The 14,959-nt window shown below is 34.9% G+C and overlaps 1 pseudogene; it reads right to left on the bottom strand.

Moving 5' to 3' along the window:
* Positions 1–1,515: 1,515 nt before the first annotated feature.
* LOC143613234 (18S ribosomal RNA) lies at positions 1,516–1,710 on the bottom strand (annotated as a pseudogene).
* Between the last annotated feature and the right edge of the window lie 13,249 nt (positions 1,711–14,959).

Genomic DNA, 14,959 nt, shown 5'->3' with positions numbered 1-14,959 from the left:
TTAACGAAAAGAAATCATAATATAATATTATTTAAATGTTATTTCAACTAATTGTTTATGATTAAATAATAGAATTTAATCATGTTTACGAAGCACGGGTTTTATCTTGAAAGTGATTACGTTAGCGAATTATAAATATTAACGAAAAGGTAATATATATGTACATCGGATTTTACAAACTCAACGAAAATGAAAAGGTAGGGTTTTTAAATGGTAATTGGTAAAATAGATTTATAATTAATTTAGTTAACTTAAAAAAACTTTATTTGATTTATAAATATTTTTAATAATTTTTAAAATATTTATTTGGGTAATATAATTATAGAAAATGGTTTTTAAAAGATTAATACCTGAAAACGGCCTGACCCGGGTCCGAACCCGGTCCTCCAGGCCACACACAATGAAACAAACTAACTGAGCTAGCTTCACAAGTTATTTAGAGGATGGAATTAAAAATATGTAAAATCTTAATGTTCCTCATTTTCCTCAAACCCTAAATTTCAATTCTTTGATTTTGATCCATGTTTGAGGAAATTGATTTAGTGTTTTTGTTTTGTGGCTAAAAACGTTTCATAAGCATATAAACATTACCTGATAATGCTATGAATTGAGGATGAACCATAGTTGGCCGGAAAATATCTTTGACGGTTCGATTACGGGTTTTAGAGAGTTTATCGGTTGAAAAAGATTATTTGAACGAGTTTAGATCATGGATGTTAGATTGGAGGCCTTTTATAGCATCAATTGGAGCGTAATGGGTTAATCACTTGTTATTGCAATTTATAACATGGCCGGCCGTTAATCCGGGTTTATTACCCATTATTTGATGTTTAAAATGAGTTATTGACGATGATAATGGAATTGTCGTTATGGTATAAACGAGTTATGAGTTTTAAATTGGAAAAAACATGCGTTTTAACGGTGTTTAAGTTCTTCGACGGCGCCGTAAAGGGGCTCACTGGAAAACCGTGGCCGGCGACGGGAAGGAGGTAGGGGATAGTTGATGATTTATTATTTAAGTTAATTTTACACTTTAGCCTCCTGGACTTTTAAGTTAGTTTAAAACATGAAGCAAAATATAATTACATTATTAACCCCTCACATTTTAAGATATATCTAAATTAAAGTTGAAGTATAATTAACGATTTAATCCTTGGACTTTGATATATGTTTAATGATGCAATGAAAGTTATAATTTGTGGATATTTTTGTATTATAGCCGTATAGTTTGATGATCGTTTAAATAGAAACTTTAAATCCCGGAGTTTCGATAATTGAACAAATCGTATAGAAAACGAACAAACGATGAACGTTAAACATGAATAAAATGAAACGACGAAGTGGGTTGATTTAATGAACGCAAATACAGATCCAATAAAAAGATGACGCATGAAATACCCGCAACGAAACTTGCGATATAACATTAATATATATATATATATATATAATAAACAAAATCAAAAATTCGAAATGGGTCGTGTTTTCGGGTTTGAAAAGTAACGAATGTTACACATTATGCTTGATCATCCTCTCGGACCAGCTATTGATCATCGCCTTGGTAAGCTACTACCTCACTAACTAGCTAATCAGATGCCAGCCCTACCTCGGGCGAATTCCTCCTTTTGCTCCTCAGCCTACGGGGTATTAGCCGCCATTTCCAGCTGTTGTTACCCTCCTAAGGGCAGGTTCTTACGCGTTACTCACTTGTCCGTCACTGGAAACATCACTTCCCGTCCGACTTGCATGTGTTAAGCATGCCGCCAACGTTCATCCTGAGCCAGGATCGAACTCTCCATGAGATTCATAGTTGTATTACTTATAGCTTCCTTGTTCGTAGACAACGCGGGTTCAGAATTATCTTTTATTCCAAGGCCTAACTTGTATTCATGCGCTACATATTCGCCCGAAGTTCGCTCCCAAAAATATAGCCATCCCTGCCCCCTCACGTCAATCCCACGAGCCTCTTCTCCATTCTCATTCAATCACGGCAGGATAGCAAATCAAAATGAGAGCTACACAGCAGGGCAGGAGGTAGGCCTTCAATCTTTACAACTGCTTTATCTTATTAGTTACCTTAACTAAAAGAACAAAACAATAAAATTCAATATGTTGTAACTAAGTAACTTATAAAATTCAATAATGCTTATAAAATTCAGCAAATAACATTAAATAGGTTGTTTAACCAAACTTATAAACATAAAATAAACCCTAATAAAATTAAATAATGCTTATTCGGGTCAAACGAATTGAGAATTTGGGAAATCGAAAAACCGAACAGAAAACCGATTTGATTCCATTTGCAACACTTGTATTCGAACATTTAAAAAAGCAAAATTTGGTTAAGAGTTCTATATATTAGTAAAATAATATCCAGATACCTTAAGTTCTTTATGATGGTGGTGGATGAAGAATGTCTACCGAGACGTGGAAATAGTGGACGCTTGGTACATATGCGTGAATAATCGTTGTAGAAGCCGACAATGGTTTAGTAAATAATAAATGCATAAATGAGTTGATTGAAGTATAAATTTCTTTAAGTATCTGTGAATCAAAACAAATCACCATTCTGTAGATCATATAGAATTGAGAAATCAAATTTTCCACTCAATAATTGTGCCATAAATATGATAAAACCGTAGTTCTGATTTCTGGTTCTACAAAATCATCAAGAACACTAAGCCGGAATTTCAATTCAACCCTGACGTGATAAATTTACATGCTATTTAGTCATAACAAATAAAATTAGAAAACAAAATCAAGATCAAACATGAAACATAATGTTCTAAATAAAACCCCAACGACATGTGAAACAAATCAGTATCTACTCGAACAGTCCTCTTCAAATCAAGCTCTACAACACAAAAAAATTAAAATTTATCACCTTTTGATGCCTTCATTAGAAACAAATTATAGTCCACAAAAACATAACAGTTAATAGAAAGATTGATTTGCCAATTGATGCATCTGTTTCTTCTGATCTTATCCCATAAATATTTGATATGCTCATTTAGTGACATAAATAGGATAGTTTCAATTGAAGTACAATTATTTGGGGCTTTGGTTTTATATGAGTTTTGCACAGTGGGTTCTTGATTGATTTGGAACAAATTAGGCTTCTTCTGATCATACATTAGAGCTTATGCAATGAAGAATGTTTATGAGTTTGATAGCGTACACAAGTATTTGGTCTTGCCTCTAATCCAGTAGGTCATAGCAAAGTTCCGTTGCTGCATAACCCTGCTTTCAGATATTGTGGTTATAGTAGTATGTTCTTATATGGTTGGTTTAAACTAATCTTCTATTTATTTTATTGTCGATTTTAGGTACTTACTTTCTCTGTGGTTGTTCTGTAGGCAGTGGCATTCTGTGTTCTGTTTCATTGTTTTAATCTCAAGGTTCCAAAGGTAATTAAATTGATCTCCTAAAATCAATTTCGAGCAGTTTCGAATCTGAACAGGTCTTAGTGGGGGTGTTCACAGTCCAATTTTGACGGTTTTTAGATCAAACCATAAACCGAACCATTGAAATTTAAAACCAAACCGGACAGAACCGTTACTAATGGTTTGGTTCCGCTTTGTTTCACGGTTTGAGATTTAATGAGCCTTTATATAAAATGCATAATATATAATAAAAATATGTAAAAAATAAAAGTTTTATAGAACTCAATCAAACTATAGAAAATAAAAGTTCAAAACACATTGCCAAAATACATAAAATGACATGATTAACAACTAACAAAACATTAGTCATGTACATAACTTCCTTGTATACGAAATATTGCCAACAGTCCAAGATAACAATATTCATTCAGGTACACAAATAGATATACGGCAGACTGTGCATAATGTATGAAATGTATCATATGAAATTATTAACAAGTAACAAACATATAACCAAGTTTAATAAAAAATGAAATATATGTAGTAAAATGTCAAAAATAAAATAAAAAATGTATTATTAAATCGTCCGGTCCGGTTTTATACGGTTCGTTTTCGGTATAAACCGTATATATGTAGTGAAATGTCAAAAATAAAATAAAATATGTATTATTAAATCGTCTGGTCTGGTCTGGTTTTATACGGTAGGTTTTCGGTATAAACCGTAAACCAAACCGTTCGTTACGTGTTGAAAATTTTAAAACCGACCAACCGAAAGTTAAAGAAAATACCGATCGTCAAACCAAACTGATGGCCGGTTTGGGCGGTTTCACGGTTTGATACCGAACCGTGAACACCCCTAGGTGTTAGCTCTAAGTTTGAAAAGCAAGGATATTCTAAGTTGCTGAATCTTTCGTAGCTCAAGGTCGACATGCTGTTGCTCTTCATGGAGGTAGAACTCAAAGTGAAAGAGAACGTGCTCTGCGTGATTTCGCTACAATCCCGCTAATATTTTTGTATGCCAGAAAACTTATAATACTTAACTAAAATATTTAAATTTAGTATGCTGATTTTTTCCCTCAGGTTGCTACTGATGTTGCATCTCGGGGGCCTGGATGTCACGTGAGTTGCTCATTACTTAGCCTCGACCTTCCAATGGTATTTTTACTTTATAACTTGATATGCAATATGGAAAGTTGGTAATTGTTTTTACAAGATTAGAAGTTTGTAATTTAAAAATTGGAAGAATGGGTTGGCAGAGGAATGTTTGGTCAAAATTTAAAATGTCAAAGATTTTGATACTGTTGACTTTGCTGGTTAAGTTTGGTTTTTCTGGCCAGGTTTATTTTTTTTTAGCAATTCTTACTTTTTTTTGTCAAAATTGACCAAAAAGTCAACTGGCGGGCCAACTTTGAATTCTGGTAGAGTCAGCCTTTAGATCCTTTTTTTATGCAAATGATACTGTTGACATGGCTTAAACCAAAAAGTTAACTGGTCGGCATGGTACTCGCTTACATCTATGGTCCAGTTTACCCATTTTAAACCGTCACTCAAACAACCGTCCGATTTTAAATTCAACCGGTTCAGCCGTTGACCCGCTCTATAGGTCTAACCGACGGATTAACTTTTTTTAATTGTAATACTTGTTTCGTTCGCGTTTGTGTTTTAAAGATAGCTCAAGAAATTGCAATTGTTTCTTTAGCCTATGTGGAACGCCTCTAGATACACAGATGAAAGTAATAGGTTTTATTGTTTAAGCAATGTTGGACAGAAATCGGGTTTCAAACCTGCGGACTAAAGGAAATGAATAAACAATGCAGGTTTCTTCTTGCAAAAACTGAACTAGACCAAATTGTTAGTTTACACACACACACACGTTGAAGACATACTAGCATTGAAGTTGAAAGAATTTCAATTATCAATTTCTTAAGATTATTAGACATTAAAGAATATTACAACTGAATATTGTTGTGTTTTATTTATTTTTTTCATAAATTATGCGTGTATAAATGTTAAAGTATTTTCAAATTGTGTTTTACAATTTTCAAATAAAAAATTATTTAATTTTTGTAAGTATATTTCATCTTTTATGATTTATGATGTTTTCCGGTTCTCAATACCGGGTGCTCAGCTGATGAGCTTGATAATATGTGGACACAGGTAACTCAATTTTTTAGTGTTTATTTGTACCGGTAGCATTTGCTTATAACGATTGATATCTTTAAAATGTTTGCAGGGTGATGGAAGTTCTTATTAGGCATGGCTTAGGAAAGCTAGGCATGTTCAAAACGGTTTGGGACTAGGTTCCTAACCGGTTCCTATATTCAAAACCCCCTTTTAAACCGGTTCCAGGCTCGAACCGGTTAGGGAACCGAACCGGTTCTCCCACCCTCGGACCCCTAACCTATCTAACCGGTTCTTACCGGTTCCTAACCCGGTTCCTGTACCGTAACCGGTTCCAACCGGTTACAGTGTAAAATTTTATTTTTTTTTTCGTTTTTCGTTTGCGATTTGGATTCTAAACTACGATTCGTATTTGTATAACATGAAAAATAAAAAAAACAATTAACATAAAAATAAACAATTAACTGATGAAGAAAAGACAACTACTGAAGATGTTTGCCACTGAAGACAACTAATGAAGGTTGCCACTGAAGACAACTACTGAAGGTTGCCACTGATGACAAGGTTGCCAATGATCATTCTATATTCCATTTGTCTTTTTTTACTTTTCTTAAAAACTTCATGTATCATTAGTCTAAAATCGTTTATAACCGATGTAACCTCATCCGAAGCAAGTCCGTCTTGCACGATTAAATTAATGATATGTGCAACACACCTTGAGTGAAAAAATACACCATTGCAAATCGGCGTATATTTTAATTTTAATTTATCAACCGCCGATGTATTATTCGACGCGTTATCAAATGCCATTGAAAATATTTTATTTTCTAGTTTATAAGTTTTTATAACATAATCTAAAATTTCAAACAAATTATCTCCCGTATGTGGATACTCAAAGAGTTCGAAAGCAATGGTGCGTTTCATCATTTCCCACGATGACGGGTCTACCCAATGAGCGGTGACACAAAGATAAGATTCGGGTAGACCATGTGGAGCCGACCAAACATCACTAGTTAAGTTTATTCCCGTATTTATATTTTCAAAATATGCAATTAGTACCTCTTTGGCCTTCTTCCACAATTTTAAACAATAACGTTTAAGAGTATGACGACTTACGTGAGTGTATTGTGGTTGAAGCGTATCTCGAATCATGGCGGTTAAGCGAGGGTTGTCGAAGTGGCTAAACGGCAAAGCTTCTTGAATCACAAACTTCGCCATACGATCTTGAACTCGATCAATTTGGTATGTAAATATTCCGCCTTCACTATCCATTTGCGTTTGTTGCGAATCGACGTTCTTTTTCAACGCCTTGCAATACGGTTTTTCGATGTGTTTCTTCAAATTTGAATTCGAAAGTGGGTTTAAATAAATCCCACAAAACTTGCACCGAGCCTTCAATGAATGGTCATCACTCAATTCAACCAAATCCCAATTGCACCAAATCTCTTGATTACGATTATGAGGTACAATATGAACGAAACTTGGTTCGGTGTTGGAACCTTGACCAACCGATGATTGTGAGGCAGCCATAACAACAAATATGAATATAGAAGAAGAGAAAACAAGAGATTAGAGAACTCAAAACGTTGTAATAGCGTTTTTTTGTATTTTTTTGCGTTCGGGTTTGCGTTTTGAGTGTTGTGATGAACCCATGACACCAAATACCTATTTATACTAGTAGTGGGGTGCTTGGGAGAGCCAAAAAACGGCTATTTTTGACCCCAACGGTCAAAAAACGGCCAAAAAAACGATTTTCAACGGCTATATTCGATCCAACGGCTAGAACCGGTTAGGAACCGGTTCCGGATGGTTCGGTTCCAGAACCGGTTCCGGTTCGGTTCCGGTTCCTACCCGCCCCCACTCAGAAATGCAAGAACCGGTCACGGATCATCGGGTTGAATCAGATAGGGTCCGGTTCCTACAAAAAACGGGTAGGAACCGGTTCGGGTCCGGTTCGGGTCCACCGGTTCGGTTCCAGGAACCGGTTTCGTTGAACATCTCTAAGGAAAGCCACATGGGCCCCACACCTTCTTTGTGTTCTTCAACCCGTTAACCAGCATCTGATCTGCTACCACAAACCATCTGGCCCGCTTACCTGTTTTCTTGTAGAGCAACTGACCTGTACTCAACCCGAGCCGAACCGAACATAAACATCAAGATTACACCCAACATATTTTAATTGATTGTTATAGTTGATTAACTTGCATACTAGATTATCAATGAGAATCCCCAATCTCGCTGTCTAAAAAGTTTGTAAACCTAGCCTAACTTATAATGGGCCACAAAAGTTAAAATGAATACTTTAACGGGCGTAAGCGAACATACTTGAATAACTATAAAGTACAAAAATAAATGAATGTAAACGAATGGACATAAACGAATTTAAATTAACGAATGACACATCTACAAGCATCGGATCAAAACGGGTTTAAATGTTGATAACAAAACGAGCCGCTACTAACTGAATCGCAATTGTGTCCCCGTCGCAACGCGCGGACACTTTTATTAGTGTGTATATATATATATAGAAAATGGTTCAAATGAGAATAAAAACTTTCCTAGGAATGGTAGGAACCAATATATTTTTAACATTTAGAATTAAAACCTATGGTAAAAGAATAATTCTAGGAATATGTCAGTTATAATGGTGAAAGAGTAATTCTAGGAAACTATGTCGGTTTTTAGTAATTTTAAATCTCAACCCTTGGATCCCCTAATCTAATGGCCCATAATTATTCTTACCATTCCTAGGAAACATTGTCATTTTACAATAACCTATCCCTATATATATATATATATATATATATATATATATATATATATATATATATATATATATATATGGGTAATGGGTTATTTGGTTTATTCGGTTCGGATTTGAAAGTTTTGGAACCCTATCCGAAATCAGATCCGGTCCGAATTAGGGACATTCCTATCCGATCCGAATTGAATTCGGATTGGATTCGGATAATCCAAAATTATCCGAATAATCCGTATAACAAATATACAAACTTAAGTTTTATTAAATAAACATACAAAATTGGAAAATAAAAATAAAATACTACAAGAACAAGGAAGTTAAGTAGTGTTAGAGAGTATAACGTCGGAGTCTTATGACATTTTTGTCTATGGTGTATTAGGTTGATTGAACGAATAATGAAGTTATGGTCATAAAGTTATTGCAAATGTTAATGGACTTGGCTATATACACTAATAACATGTTATATATTCGGATTATTCGGATATCCGAATAACCCGAACTATTCGAAATTTTTTGAAATCCATATCCGAATCCGAATTAGTTATTCGGATATTCGGATCGATCCGATCCAAATATCCGAATAAGAATTCGGATTGGATATTCGGGTTCCGTTACGGTTCGGATTTCGGTTTTTTATATATATAGGGGAGGGATATTTTAATAACCATGTTGAGTTTTAAGAACTTAAGAACTCCGATCTAGGCCACACATTTAATTAAAAAGATTGGAATATGTGGTTGATATTAAATCTGACAAAAAAGTCAAAGTAGGAGAGAGAATAAAGATGTAAGTGGTTACACTAACTTTTACGTCCGTTACACATGTGTAAAAAGTCGACTCGGTACGTAAAAAATTCTGTAATTTTTTATGTGTATATAACTTAAATATATTACGCATGTGTAAAAAAAATTCGAAAAAAAAAAATCGTTACACTGAGTTCTTTCGAGTTCTTAAAACTCAAAGGGGTTCTTATTTGAAATCTCCCCTATATATATATATATATAGGGTAAGGATCCTAAGAAAACCATTGGCAAATTAAAAACGTTGAGAACCATTTTGGATCAATAAAAAACCCTTTAAAAAATTATAAAACAAACAAAACCGAAAATTTTAAAAAAGTAAAAAAACCAAAATTCTTATATTTTGTTCCGATTTTATTAAAAAATAAATAAAACCAAAATTTTTTTATTTCTTTTTAATTCGTATTATACCTATACACATATGTATACTTTCATTTAATCTCTAGTTACGTAATATACACATATGTACATTATCATTTACCTTAAATTATACATATGTGTATAGGAAAAAACATGTGTGTACATATTATACATATATGTATAATAAAAAAAACCGATTTTTTTTCTTTTTAATTCGTATTATACCTATACACATATGTATACTTTCATTTAATCTCTAGTTATGTAATGTACACATATGTACATTATCATTTACCTTAAATTATACATATGTGTATAGGAAAAAAACATGTGTGTACATATATGTACATATTATACATATATGTATATGTATATGTATAATTTAGCTAAACCAAGAAATTTTTTTTATGTTTTTTTAAGAAACCGGGATGATAAATAAGAACTTTAGTTTTTTTACTTTTTTTATTTTTGTGTTTTTTTTTTGTTTTATGATTTTTTTTATTTTTGGGTTTTTTTGTGGTCCAAAATGGTTCTCATAGTTCTCAATTCCCAAAAAGTTCTCACATGATCCTGATCCTATATATATATATATAGCAAGGTTAGAATAAGAAGTGGTTTTTTCCTAAAAAGCGTAAGAAGTGATATGGGCCATTGGATAAAATATAACAAAGGGGGTAGGATGGTCCATAGTTATTTTGTTATTTCTGGAAATAATTTTAGGAGTTATTATATTGTTAAAATTTTAATTAATATATTTATTGAAAAATATTTTAGCATATTCACCGGCAGACCAAATCCGGATATCAATTTGCTCAGCTGCCGCCGTCGTTTCCGTTCACTCACCGCCGTCAACCTCTTCACCACCGCCATCCGCCACCTGTAACTACCACCCCACCACCGCCATTATCAACCACATCCTCCGCCGTATCTCCAAAACCCCCAAACTCATCCCATAAATAATAACCTCAATCCAATCCACTAACCACACATACCCAGAACACATCCCATTAACCATCCTCAAAACATATACCCAACACTTCATGATCGATCAAACCCTAACCCTAATTCAACAAATGAAACAAATTTTTGGCTGTGACCCAGGTATAAGATCTTACAATACTTTATACAATGTTTTTATTGAATCGAATCAGTTTAATCGTGCCGTATTGTTGTTTAGAAGCTTTAGAAAAATGGGTGTTACGAATTTGGAAGCGTATAATGTTATGATTAAGGGTTTGTGTAAACAGAAGGAGTTTGTGCGGGCGAAGGAGACGGTGGATTGGATGTTTCGGAAAGGGATGCTACTGGATAAGTTTAGTTATGGGACTTTGATTAATGGGTTGGTGAAGAACGGTGAGACGGGTCGTGCACGCCAGGTGTTCGATGAAATGTCCGAGAGAGGAGTGACACCGGACATGATGTGTTATAATATGTTAATCGATGGGTTTCAGTGTGTTATTTAAGTGGTGGCGGTGGTGGTGGTGATTGGCGTGAGGGGTGGTGATAGGCGGTGAATACCCCGGTGATGATGGTTGCCGGAGGTCAGTGGAGGTGGGTGGTGACAATGGTGGTAGGTTTGATGGGTGAGAGAGAGAGAGTGTGTGTGTGTGTGTGTGTGTGTTTATCTTTTATGGGTATATATATAAATGTGTTTTTGTTCTTGGTGTTCATGATGTTATGTTATAAATATGGATTAATACTTGGTGTTGTGTTTTAAAACACACTGTAATATAGATTACGATGTGTTTTTGGTGTTGTAATTTTATTTTGTTACCATTTATAATATAACACACTAGACGAATATGCCCTTAGAGTGTTATATAACAAGAATTAAAAAAAACACACCGCCTAAAAAACACACTTTCCATCTAGACCATCAGATCATCAAATCTAACGCACCAGATTACTTTTTACACTTTTTAGACACGCCCCACTTCTTATTATAACTCTATATTATATATATATATGATTAGGATCATGTGAGAACAATTTGGGAATTGAGAACCATTATTAGCCAATAATGTTTTTTTTTTAAGTTTGGGGATTTAAAATTCCATTTAAAGGGTAGAAAAGGAATTTTATTATCTAACAATGGGAAATCGCGATTGGAAGAACAACCAGAAGTTCAAAGAGAACCATTAGATCCAGAGAACCAATCGTATATATTGAAATCGATTCTTCATAGTAGTTTTTGTTTGTACTTTCTTAATTCCGATCAACAAAATCTGATTCAGTGAACAATCAGAACTTCAAATCCAATTCAGGTATGATCGCAATTTCATTATGAGCAATTAGGTTTTGTTCATTCTAATATTTAAATTTAATAATAGATGTTGCAATCACTGGATCTACACACAGTTCTAAATTGATTAACAACACATATGCAAACAAAATTTACCAATCAGAATGATATGAAAAAGGTCAATCCAACCCAGTCATGTTCTGCCTGCTTCAAATTCCATGTGGCATGGTAATTTTGTTAATTTTTATGTTCATAACATATAATTAACCATCAATGTTTTTTTATTAGTGATGAAATTTGTGTAAATAAATTGGTTTTTGGGCTTGAATTGACATGATTTGATATTTCTTCACTGTAAATACATGGACGCCATATGCTCGACCAAATGTCTATATGAGTTTCAAACACAACTTGATTTCGGTCCGGTCTTTTGTTTTACGGTTGTTCTCAATCCATGCCCTAGGACCAACCTAAACACGAGAATGTAGATACGTGGCCCCAAGACCCACCCGATGCAACACATCGCTCGTGGTTTCGGTTAAATTTAGGTTCGACTTTCGAGTCGACCCTAGTTTTTCTCACCCCTAAATTGGATATATAACAATAGAATTGGATTCTTAAAAGTGATTTTAGATTGAATTAAAAAGGTTAAAAATCAAGTTTGGTCATTTAGTTTTCTACTGAATTTTCGTTTATGTCCAGATTTTGACCATCTTTGAAAATTCTAGTGTATAATAATAGTTGAATATATATGTATGGACATACAGTGATTATTCGTATATGTATAATAACATTTTGTATATATATGTTTATCTTAATGCAAGTCTTACACGGTTGCACTAGTCATATAAATATGTTTAATTCAATGCAACTCAGAAAATATAAGTACATCATAACTATACCATTTCTACTTAAAGATGTATGTATAAGATATTTACATTAGATTATGCATATATGTAAGGCCCCGAACCCGGTAGCCCTACTTTAGCGTCGGATTTACTCATAAACACAGTTCTTACAAATCAGAGTTCATTAAAACTTTCGCGGAATATAAAAACTTTCATAAAACATTTCATAACAAAACACGTCTTGTCTTAAAACATCATTTTGTCTTTCAAAATTAACGAAACATTAACTTAAACGTCTTAAGTCTTCCGATGCCCGCCTCTTATCCAGTGCCACGTGTCTCCTCAAGCGAGCTGCCTCATTCTACTCACCTGCGTGCATACTAAAAGTCAGCTACGCTGAGTGAGTTCTAGTTAATCGGACGCCATACAATACATACACATACATACATATCCGAAGATACATATCCATACTTAACCAGTTACCCTTCTGTTCTTCATATGTACTTACTACCATACATACATACATATCTACAATCACTAACCTCAGACTACCGAGAGTACGTTCATAGTCCGCCGTCTATACCTGTACTCAAGGTCGTGAACACGTAAAAGGTCCGCAGTCCTTACCTATGTTCACCATTCATGGTACGTACAAGGTCCGCGGTCCTTCCCTATACCATCATACATCCACAACACGTACAAGGTCCACAGTCCTTCCCTATGTTGCAACCTAATTCATAGCACGTACGAGGTCCGCAGTCCTCCCCTATGCTACCACATCACAATGCAGCACGTATAAGGTCCACAGTCCTTTCCTATGCTGATGCTTATCTATAATACGTATAAGGTCCGCAGTCCTTAACTACGTTGTCGTCTATTATCTGTAACACGTATAAGGCCCACCGTCCCTATCTACGTTTACATCTATCATCTACATTACGTATAAGGACCGCAGTCCTTAACTACGCCATCACCAGCCGAGTCTATGTCCGACAGAAGCTAGAGGGATTTGCCATCCTAACTTACTAGGTCGAACGTAGAACTCACATACCATTCGTGTACCTATATACACATACTTCACATATACAATAATTACATTATAACATAAGAACACTCTAGGCGTTCTTTACATCATTCATTTAACAACCATACCCCTTGTCGATATGTGCAATATCCGAAGATCGTTCACGCCCCGACAAGTATTCATTTGTAATATTCATACATCTTCGATATATAATATTCGTACCTTTATTTTTAACCTGACAGTACGCGCAATATCCGAAGATCGTTCGCGTACCGACAAGCAATCATTCATATCCATCACATATATCACATATGGCATACACTTATCACTTAGGATAAATGTATTAACAACACATCGAGTATGCACACAGCCCCGAAAACATAACGAGGAATGGGGCTAGAAACTCACCTGAACTCTGCTTCTTCCTCTGATAGTTGTAAATCTCTTCTTTAACTGAGCTCGGCTGACTGTATAAGTTACACGTATCAATACTCGTCTGATCTAATCTGGTGGCCTAGTATTAGCTTACTTTTACTTATCGTTTTTAACTTATTTTCTAATCGAACTTGACTTTAGGCGAAGTTAAACCTTAGGCGAACTTAGCTTTAGGCGAAGTTAAACCTTATGCGAACTTAGCTTTAGGCAAAGTTAAACCTTAGGCGAACTTAGCTTTAGGCGAAGTTAAACCTTAGGCGAACTTAGCTTTAGGCGAACTTAGCTTGCAGCCGAAGTTCATCAGGCGAACTTAGCTTGCAGGCGAGTTGTCCAGCTGCGGTACTGTTCGACCTTAATCACATTCGTTTCTCAACCAAATAACTCGATTTAGGTATCCACGGAATCGTCTGACCAGCGCCTACAAACCCCAACCATCAAATCGGCCTAACATCGATGTTTAAAGGGTGCGATTTAGGCATATAGGTTACGGGTTCTTTTTAACAATCGATTAACCCATCAAATCATAACCATTTTCAGTAAGTTTAGCTTTGTTGGATTCGTTTTTACCATACAAACTCAGATCTATCATTTCTCAAATCAAACCGAACCTATACGAACGATTTCTAACTATAAACGTACCTTGAACGAGTCGAACTACGAACACGGTTAAGCCTTGATGTTGTTTTGGTCAGTCACGACGTTCCAGCACCAACAAGCTCGGGTTTTCGCCTTCGGATCTTGGTTCGGGTTATAAGATGGTGTTGTGTGTGTTTTGGTGGTGTATGGAATATGTGAGAATGAGGATTAAATGGTGATTAATGGTATTTATATTTAGGGATCATGGGCTTAAGCCCATGGACTCTCCTTCCTTCTTTCATAACCCAAGTCCATAACCCATATCCATTACCCAACACTAGCCCGACCCATACCAACTCCTACTCTATTTATTTATTTCCCGATAACCCGAGTAAACTTTCCCTCTATTATT

This window comes from Bidens hawaiensis, unplaced genomic scaffold (assembly GCF_021521415.1).
Source record: "Bidens hawaiensis isolate Kalapana, Puna unplaced genomic scaffold, B.hawaiensis_p1.1 tig00036837_1, whole genome shotgun sequence".
NCBI lineage: Eukaryota > Viridiplantae > Streptophyta > Magnoliopsida > Asterales > Asteraceae > Bidens > Bidens hawaiensis.
This window is presented reverse-complemented; position numbering and strand designations above follow the sequence as displayed.